Source organism: Bos grunniens, chromosome X (assembly GCF_055505025.1).
Source record: "Bos grunniens cultivar Pamir isolate PY7600 chromosome X, Bosgru_T2T1.0, whole genome shotgun sequence".
In the NCBI taxonomy this organism is placed as follows: Eukaryota; Metazoa; Chordata; class Mammalia; order Artiodactyla; family Bovidae; genus Bos; species Bos grunniens.
Genome location: NC_141194.1, coordinates 127,847,488 through 127,856,151, shown reverse-complemented (window position 1 = coordinate 127,856,151; position 8,664 = coordinate 127,847,488). Strand labels below are relative to the sequence as shown.

The 8,664-nt window shown below is 36.2% G+C and overlaps 1 protein-coding gene across 2 annotated transcripts in view; it reads right to left on the bottom strand.

The window, feature by feature from the left end:
- Positions 1-1,060: 1,060 nt before the first annotated feature.
- Positions 1,061-8,664, bottom strand: part of PABIR2 (PABIR family member 2) — a 74,627-nt gene continuing 67,023 nt past the window's right edge. For both annotated transcript variants that reach the window (XM_086389236.1, XM_086389238.1), the window contains exon 11: positions 1,061-1,374. The gene's annotated coding sequence lies outside the window, so the exon portion shown is untranslated. The remainder of the gene's footprint in view (positions 1,375-8,664) is intronic.

Sequence of the window (8,664 nt, the reverse complement as noted above, 5' to 3'; positions counted from 1 at the left end):
TCCTACTCAAAGATAATATAATCTTATATGCAGAAAATCCTAAAGAATCTACTCAAAAGCCATAGTAGAGCTAGTAATCATGTTCATCAAGGTTGCAAGATACAGGATCAATATACAAAAATCAATTGTACTGCTACACACTAACAGACAAATTGAAAATCAAATTAAAAATTCCATTTGCAATAAAGAATGATTAGGAATAAATTTAGCAAAAGAAGTGTAAGATGCACACTGAAAAGTATAAAAGTCACTGAATGAAAATAAAAGAAAACCTAAATAAATGGAAAAACATTCCTTGTTTATGGATCAGAAGACATATTGTTACGATGGCAATACTTCTCAAAATGATCTACAAATTTAGTACAATCCCTAAAAAAATCCCAACTGGCTTTTCTTGCAGAAGTTGACATACTGAACCTAAAATTCATATGGAAATGGCAAGAGACCCAGAGCTAAAACTATAAAAACTCTTAGAAGAAAACACTGTTGTAAATCCTTGTGACCTTGGAGTAGATAACAGATCCCTAAACAGGTCACCAAAATCACAAGTGACAAAAGAAAAAAAAAAGGATACACAAAATTTTTGTGGACTACAGAAAAATTTAAAACTTTTGTACTGCAAATTATACCACCAAAAAGTTAAAAGACAACATACAGAATGGGAGAAAATATTTGCAAATCATATATTTGATAAGGGACTTGTATCTAGAATACATATACATATACATATATATATATATATATATATATATATATATATATAGCTCTTACAACTTAGTAACAAAAAGTGTGTGTGTGTGCTTAGTTGCTCAGTTGAGTCTGACTCTTTGCCACACCATGGACTGCAGCCCGCCAGGCTCCTTTGTCCATGAAGATTCCCCAGGCAAGAATACTGGACTGGGTTGCCATTTCCTTCTCCAGGGGATCTTCCCAATTCAGGGATCAAACCCAGGTCTCCTGCATTGCAGGCAGATTCTTTACCTACTGAGCCACCAGGGAAACCCAGTAACAAAAAGACATATAACCCAAATAAAAGTGGACAAAGATCTGAATAGACATATTTCTCTAAAAAGAATATTTATTTAATATTTTCAAAGGGCCCATGGGACACCAATGCGCCTTTCTGGAAAAGGGCATGAGTGGAGCTCAGGATTGCTGCTGTGATGCCCCCGCTTAGTCGTGCCAACTCTTGCAGCCTCATGAACTGTAGCCCACCAGGTTCTTCTATCCATGGGGTTTTCAGGCAAGGATACTGGAGTGAGTTGCCATTTCCTCTTCCAGGGGATCATCCCCACCCAGGGATCGAACCTGCATCTGCCTGTATCTCCTGCATTGCGGGTGGATTCATTACCTGCTAAGCCATTGGAGAAACCCCTAAAAGAGAATATACAAATGGCAAATAAATTCATGAAAACTGCTCATTATCATTAGTTATCAAAGAAATGCAAATCAAAACCACAAAGAGATACCACTTGGCACCCACTATGATGCAGATAATCAAAGACAGATTTTGCCAACAAGCTTTGGCAAGGACGTGGAGAAATTGGAAAGCTCACAAGCTACTGGTAGGAATGGAAAATATTGCAGCCACTTTGGAAAAGAGTCTGGCACATCCTTAAAAGGTTAAACATAGAGTTATCATAAGACCCCAAAATCCTACTCTAGGTACATATGCCTAAGAAAAATGAAAACATATGTCCACCCAAAAACTTTCATCCAAATGTTCATCACAGCACTTTTCACAATGACCAAAAGGTGGCAACAAATCAAATGTTCATCAACTGATGAATGGGTAAAGAAAATGAGATACATCCATACAATGGAATATTATTAAGCCATAAAAACAATGAACCTTGAAAATACTGAGAAAAGCAAAAAAAATAAAAACACCAAAGGCCACACATTATACTATTACATTTATATGAAATGCTTAGAATAGGAAAATCCATAGAAAAGAAAGATTAGTGGTTGCCAAGGGCTGGGGTTGGGTGGGCGGGAGGGAAAATTATAAGTGACTGCTAATGTGCAAGGAATTTCTTTTTGGTGTGATGAAACTATTCTGGAATTGGATAGTGGTAATGAGTGTACCTTAGAAGAAATGGAGTAGCCATCATGGTCAACAAAAGAGTCTGAAATGCAGCACTTGGATGCAATCTCAAAAATGACAGAATGATCTCTGTTCGTTTCCAAGGGAAACCATTCAATATCACAGTAATCCAAGCCTATGCCTCAACCAGTAACACTGAAGAAGCTGAAGTTGAACGGTTCTATGAAGACCTACAAGACCTTTTAGAACTAACACCCAAAAAAGATGTCCTTTTCATTATAGGGGACTGGAATGCAAAAGTAGGAAATTAAGAAACACCTGGGGTAACAGGCAAATTTCACCTTGGAATACGGAATGAAGCAGGGCAAAGGCTAATAGAGTTTTGCCAAGAGAACGCACTGGTCATAGCAACACTCTCTTCCAACAACACAAGAGAAGACTCTACACATGGACATCACCAGATGGTCAACACCGAAATCAGATTGATTACGTTCTTTGCAGCCAAAGATGGAGAAGCTCTATACAGTCAGCAAAAACAAGACCAGAAACTTACTGTGGCTCAGATCATGAATTCCTTATTGCCGAATTCAGACTTAAATTGAAAAAAGTAAGGAAAACCACTAGACCATTCAGGTATGACCTAAATCAAATCCCTTATGATTATACAGTGGAAGTGAGAAATAGATTTAAGGGACTAGATCTGATAGACAGAGTGCCTGATGAACTATGGACGTAGGTTCATGACATTGTACAGGAGACAGGGATCAAGACCATCCCCATGGAAAAGCAATGCAAAAAAGCAAAATGGCTGTCTGAGGAGGCCTTACAAATAGCTGTGAAAAGAAGAGAAGCGAAAAGCAAAGGAGAAAAGAAAAGATATAAGCATCTGAATGCAGAGTTCCAAAGAGTAGCAAAGAGAGATAAGAAAGCCTTCCTCAGAGATCAATGTAAAGAAATAGAGGAAAACAACAGAATGGGAAAGACTAGAGATCTCTTCAAGAAAATTAGAGATACTAAGGGAACATTTCATGCAAAGATGGGCTCGATAAAGAACAGACATGGTATGGACCTTAAAGAAGCAGAAGATATTAAGAAGAGGTGGCAAGAATACACAGAAGAACTGTACAAAAAAGATCTTCATGAACAAGATAATCACGATGGTGTGATCACTCACCTAGAGCCAGACATCCTGGAATGTGGAACTCAAGTGGGCCTTAGAAAGCATCACTATGAACAAAGCTAGTGGAGGTGATGGAATTCCAATGGAGCTATTTCAAATTCTGAAAGATGATGCTGTGAAAGTGCTGCACTCAATATGCCAGCAAATTTGGAAAACTCAGCAGTGGCCACAGGACTGGAAAAGGTCAGTTTTCATTCCAATCCCAAAGAAAGGCAATGCCAAAGAATGCTCAAACTACCACACAATTGCACTCATCTCACACGCTAGTAAAGTAATGCTCAAAATTCTCCAAGCCAGGCTTCAGCAATAAGTGAACTGTGAACTTCCAGATGTTCAAGCTGGTTTTAGAAAAGGCAGAGGAACCAGAGATCAAATTGCCAACACCTGCTGGATAATGGAAAAAGCAAGAGAGTTCCAGAAAAACATCTATTTCTGCTTTATTGACTGTGACAAAGCCTTTGACTGTGTGGATCACAATAAACTGTGGAAAATTCTTCAAGAGATGGGAATACCAGACCACCTGACCTGCCTCTTGAGAAATCTGTATGCAGGTCAGGAAGCAACAGTTAGAACTGGACATGGAACAATAGACTGGTTCCAAATAGGAAAAGGAGTACGTCAAGGCTGTATATTGTCACCCTCCTTATTTAATTTATATGCAGAGTACATCATGAGAAACGCTGGGCTGGAAGAAGCACAAGCTGGAATCAAGATTGCTGGGAAAAAGATCAATAACCTCAGCTATGCAGATGACACCACCCTTATGGCAGAAAGTGAAGAGGAACTCAAAAGCCTCTTGATGAAAGTGAAAGAGGAGAGTGAAAAAGTTGGCTTAAAGCTCAACATTCAGAAAACTAAGATCATGGCATCTGGTCCCATCACTTCATGGGAAATAGATGGCGAAACAGTGGAAACAGTGTCAGACTTTATTTTTCTGGGCTCCAAAATCACTGCAGATGGTGACTGCAGCCATGAAATTAAAAGATGCTTACTCCTTGGAAGGAAAGTTATGACCAACCTAGATAGCATATTGAAAAGCAGAGACATTACTTTGCCAACAAAGGTCCATCTAGTCAAGGCTATGGTTTTTCCAGTGGTCATGTGTGGATGTGAGAGTTGGACTGTGAAGAAAGCTGAGCACCGAAGAATTGATGCTTTTGAACTGTGGTGTTGGAGAAGACTCTTGAGAGTCCCTTGGACTGCAAGGAGATCCAACCAGTCCATTTTAAAGGAGATCAGTCCTGGGTGTTCATTGGAAGGAATGATGCTAAAGCTGAAACTCCAATACTTTGGCCACCTCATGAGAAGAGCTGACTCATTGGAAAAGACTCTGATGCTGGGAGGGATTGGGGGCAGGAGGAGAAGGGGATGACAGAGGATGAGATGGCTGGATGGCATCACTGACTTGATGGACAAGAGTTTGAGTGAACTCCGGGAGTTGGTGATGGACAGGAGGCCTGGCATACTGCAATTCATGGGGTCACAAAGAGTCAGACATGACTGAGCAACTGAACTGAACTGAATGATTGTGCCACTTTTAAAATATACTAAAACCACTGAATTTTATACTTTAAAGGGGTGCATTTTATGGTATGTGAATTCTATCACAATAAAAAATGGAGCAAAGTTATTTTTATTGGGAGATCAGTCTGATATTTGGTTTGGAACTCAGAAGGAATCCATAGAATTATATGACAGTGTTATAATAAAACTTTTCAATTCTCATCTTCTTATTTATATGATCTAGATTTATATGACCAGTTTGATAGAAAACAGCAAAATTTTGTAAGGCTAATTATCTGTAAGGATAATTATTATTCATTAAAAATAAATAAATTTTTAAAATTAATAATTAAAAAAGATTTCTCAGTCCTTATGTATATAAAGAAAATTAGAATTGATGCTAAATATTTAATATTTCTAGCAATACAGTAATATTTATCCATGGATACCTGAAAAAAAGCCCCATTCATTTCATTGAATTGCATATAAAGAAAAAATACTTTTTGCAACTATGAATTATTTTCAAAATATTTAAATATATTTATTTTGTTTTGATTATTTATGTACATTAATTGTAATAATTTTTAATAATTAGTGTTTTATGGGCACAGGAAATAAAAGTTAATTTCACTTTATAAGTATATCTTTGTTGCAGAGAAGCCTAATGGGGAAGCATTATAGGACTTTCACATATAAATAATGTATTACCTTAAGATAAAATTCTCTGAGGGAAATGAACTAGAAATACAAATTCAAGGAATAAAATGTTAAATGTTTGTATGTTTTAAAATAAAATGACTATGGTTAAAAATCACTTTGGTATTTGGTATTTAGAATACATTTAAAAGAGTGAAGTAAAAACATTATTTAAAATGCTGATATTTATAATAGATTGGAAATAATATCTTTGCAATTACACTTATGATTTTAAGATTGTGTGATAAAAATGTGCAAGGGGACACTATTATTCAAGATCAGGAAATATAACCTCAATCTAATCATGAGAAAAAAAAATCAGATAACCCTAACTTGAAAGGTGTTCTATAAAGTACCTGGCCAGTATCTTCAAAAGCATCAAGGTCATGAAAGACAGAACTGTTACAGTTTGGAGGAGACTAAGGAGTCATGACAACTGAATGCTATGTGGGATTCTGAAACAGAAAAAAAAGAAAAATCAGTAGACAGACTGGAGAAATCAGAACAAACTCTGATGTTTAGTGCAATGGACTGAATGTTCCCTGTTTCCCCAAATTCATATGTTGAAATCCTAATCCCCAATGTGGTGGTATGTGTAGGTGGGGCCTTTGGAAAATGATTAGGGCATGAGGGTGGAGCCCTCATGAATGGGATTAGTGCCCTTATAAAAAAGAGGTCCTAGAGAACTCCCTCACCCCTTCCACCCCCTGCTGACACAGAAAAGATGGCAGTTTGCAATGCAAAAGAGGACTCTCACCAGAACCCAACCATGCTGGCACCCATTTATCAGGCTTCCAGCCTCCAGAACTGTGAGAAATAAATTTCTGGTGTTTACAAGCCACCCAGTCTATGGTACTTCATTAGAGCAGCCTGAGTGGACTAAGACATTTAGTTAGTACTAGAGTACGAATGTTAACACTTAGGAAAATTGGATGCAGGGTACTGTTTTTTTCAACTTTCATGTAAATCTAAAATTACTTCAAAATAAAAAATTAAAATCTCAGTGGATTGTCCGGCAAAACCATTTGAAGACTGTAGAATTACATGCATCACAGTGACCATAAGATAAAAGCAAACCAGTGTAGCTCTTCCTGATTCTGAGACCCAAGAGAAATTTCTTCCCAGTGCCCTCACCGTGCTGATGTGATAAGATCCTCAGCATCCTCTTGCAGGAAACTGTGACAAGAGAGGCTCATTTTTCTTTCTGTGTCTGCATTGTATACTGAAAGGATGCATACATCCTTCTCAAGTGCATGTGCTCAATTTATTTTCTTTTAAAAAAGAGTGTTTTTCCTGATTACAAAAGCGACATGAACTTCTAACAGAAATTTTAGAAAACAAAGATATTCAATAACTATAAAGAAAAAAATTAAAATGCCTACTCTTGCACACCATGATGAGTATATTGGGCTATTTTCTCCTTGTCTTTTTCCATGAATATATCTGTGATTTGTGGGGTTTTTTTTAAAAATATTGATCATCCTGTTGTTATTGTAAGCTACTTCACTTTATAATTACAATATATGACCATCTCTCTACATCATGACATGCTTTTCCCCAACATTATGTAAGTATGTATGTATTTTCAAAGGTTATACTCCATTTATAGTTATTATGAAATATTGGCTATATTCCCATATATTGTAGCTTATTTTATACATAACAATTTGTGCTTATTAATACACTACCTCTATATTAGCCTCTCCCCCTTCCCTCTCCCCACTGATAACCACTAGCTTGTTTTCTATACATGTGAGTCAGTTCCTGTTTTTTTATATACATGTCTTTGTTTTATATTTTAGATTCCATATATAAGTGATATCATACAGTATTTGTCTTTCTCTGTCTGTTTTATTTCACTTAGCATAATGCCCTCCAAGATCATCCATGTTGCTGCAAATGGCATTATTTCATTCCTTTTTATGTCTGAGTAATATATATATATATATATATATATATATCACATGTTCTTTATCCAGTCATCTGTTGTTGGACACTTATGTTGCTTCCAATCTTGGCAACTGTAAATAACACTGCTATTAACAGTGGGAAGCATGTATCTTCTCCAAGTAGTGTTTTTGTTTTTTTCAGACATATACTCAGGAGTTGAATTTCTGTGTCATATGGTAGTTCTATTTTTAGTTTCTTGAGAAACCTCCATACTGTTTTCCACAGTAGCTGCACCAATTTACATTCCCACCAATAGTGTATAAGTGTTCCCTTTTCTTCACATCCTTGCTAACATTTGTTATCGGTGTTCTCTTTTTAAAAGTTGATTTATTTATTTTAATTGGAAGCTAATTACTTTACAATGTTGTGGTGGTTTTTGCCATACACTGACATGAATCAAGCATGGGTATACTTTTGATGATAGCCATTCTGATAGGTATGAGGTGATATCTCACTGTGTTTTTATTTTACATTTCCCTGGTGATTAGTGATGCTGGGTATCTTTTTATGTGTTATTGGCCACATGCATTTCCTATTTAGAAAAAATGTTTATTGTGTTCTTTTGACCATTTTTGATTGGGGTGTTTATTTTTTTGATGTTTAGTTGTATGATCTGTTTATATATCTTGTCTCCAACATCATTTAAAATCACAAGATAAAATTCTTGGGTAGACCAAAACTGATGTTACTGGCCTGCCATTACTGGACCATGTGCTTGTCAACCATACAAAGGCAGGGACTCTGTCCCTGACAGAGTCTCTGCACTTCGAGTAGACACTTAGACCAGGACAGATGGACCAACACATGATTTATGTATAGTAAATGCCAAAGAAGAGGGGATTTCTGCTCTACCAAAACATAAACAGGCCCCAGAATATTGTCATATCTAGTGGGTAATGGTGTGCTGTGTATAATCTCCGTGCACTTGTATTTAGGAAAAAGTTTTCAAGTGTATCTCCAAATATCATATACATATAATTTTAATATATTTATTTATATATTTATCAATGTATTTATACTTATGTAAATATATTTTTAGTTTACAAATTATATTAATGTACTATACACTAATATAATAACCAAGGACATTCTATAACATACAAAAATAAAAAGTATTTATAAATTACGGGTATATTAGTAATTTTAAATTATAAGCTAAGTTTAGTATATATGTTCTGCATCATAAAGCATATACAGAAATTGGAAATTGAGGGTCTTCCCTGGTGGTCCAGTGCTTAAGACTTGATGCTTAATCCCTCCAGGCATTTCAAATTGACTCCTGCAGAGG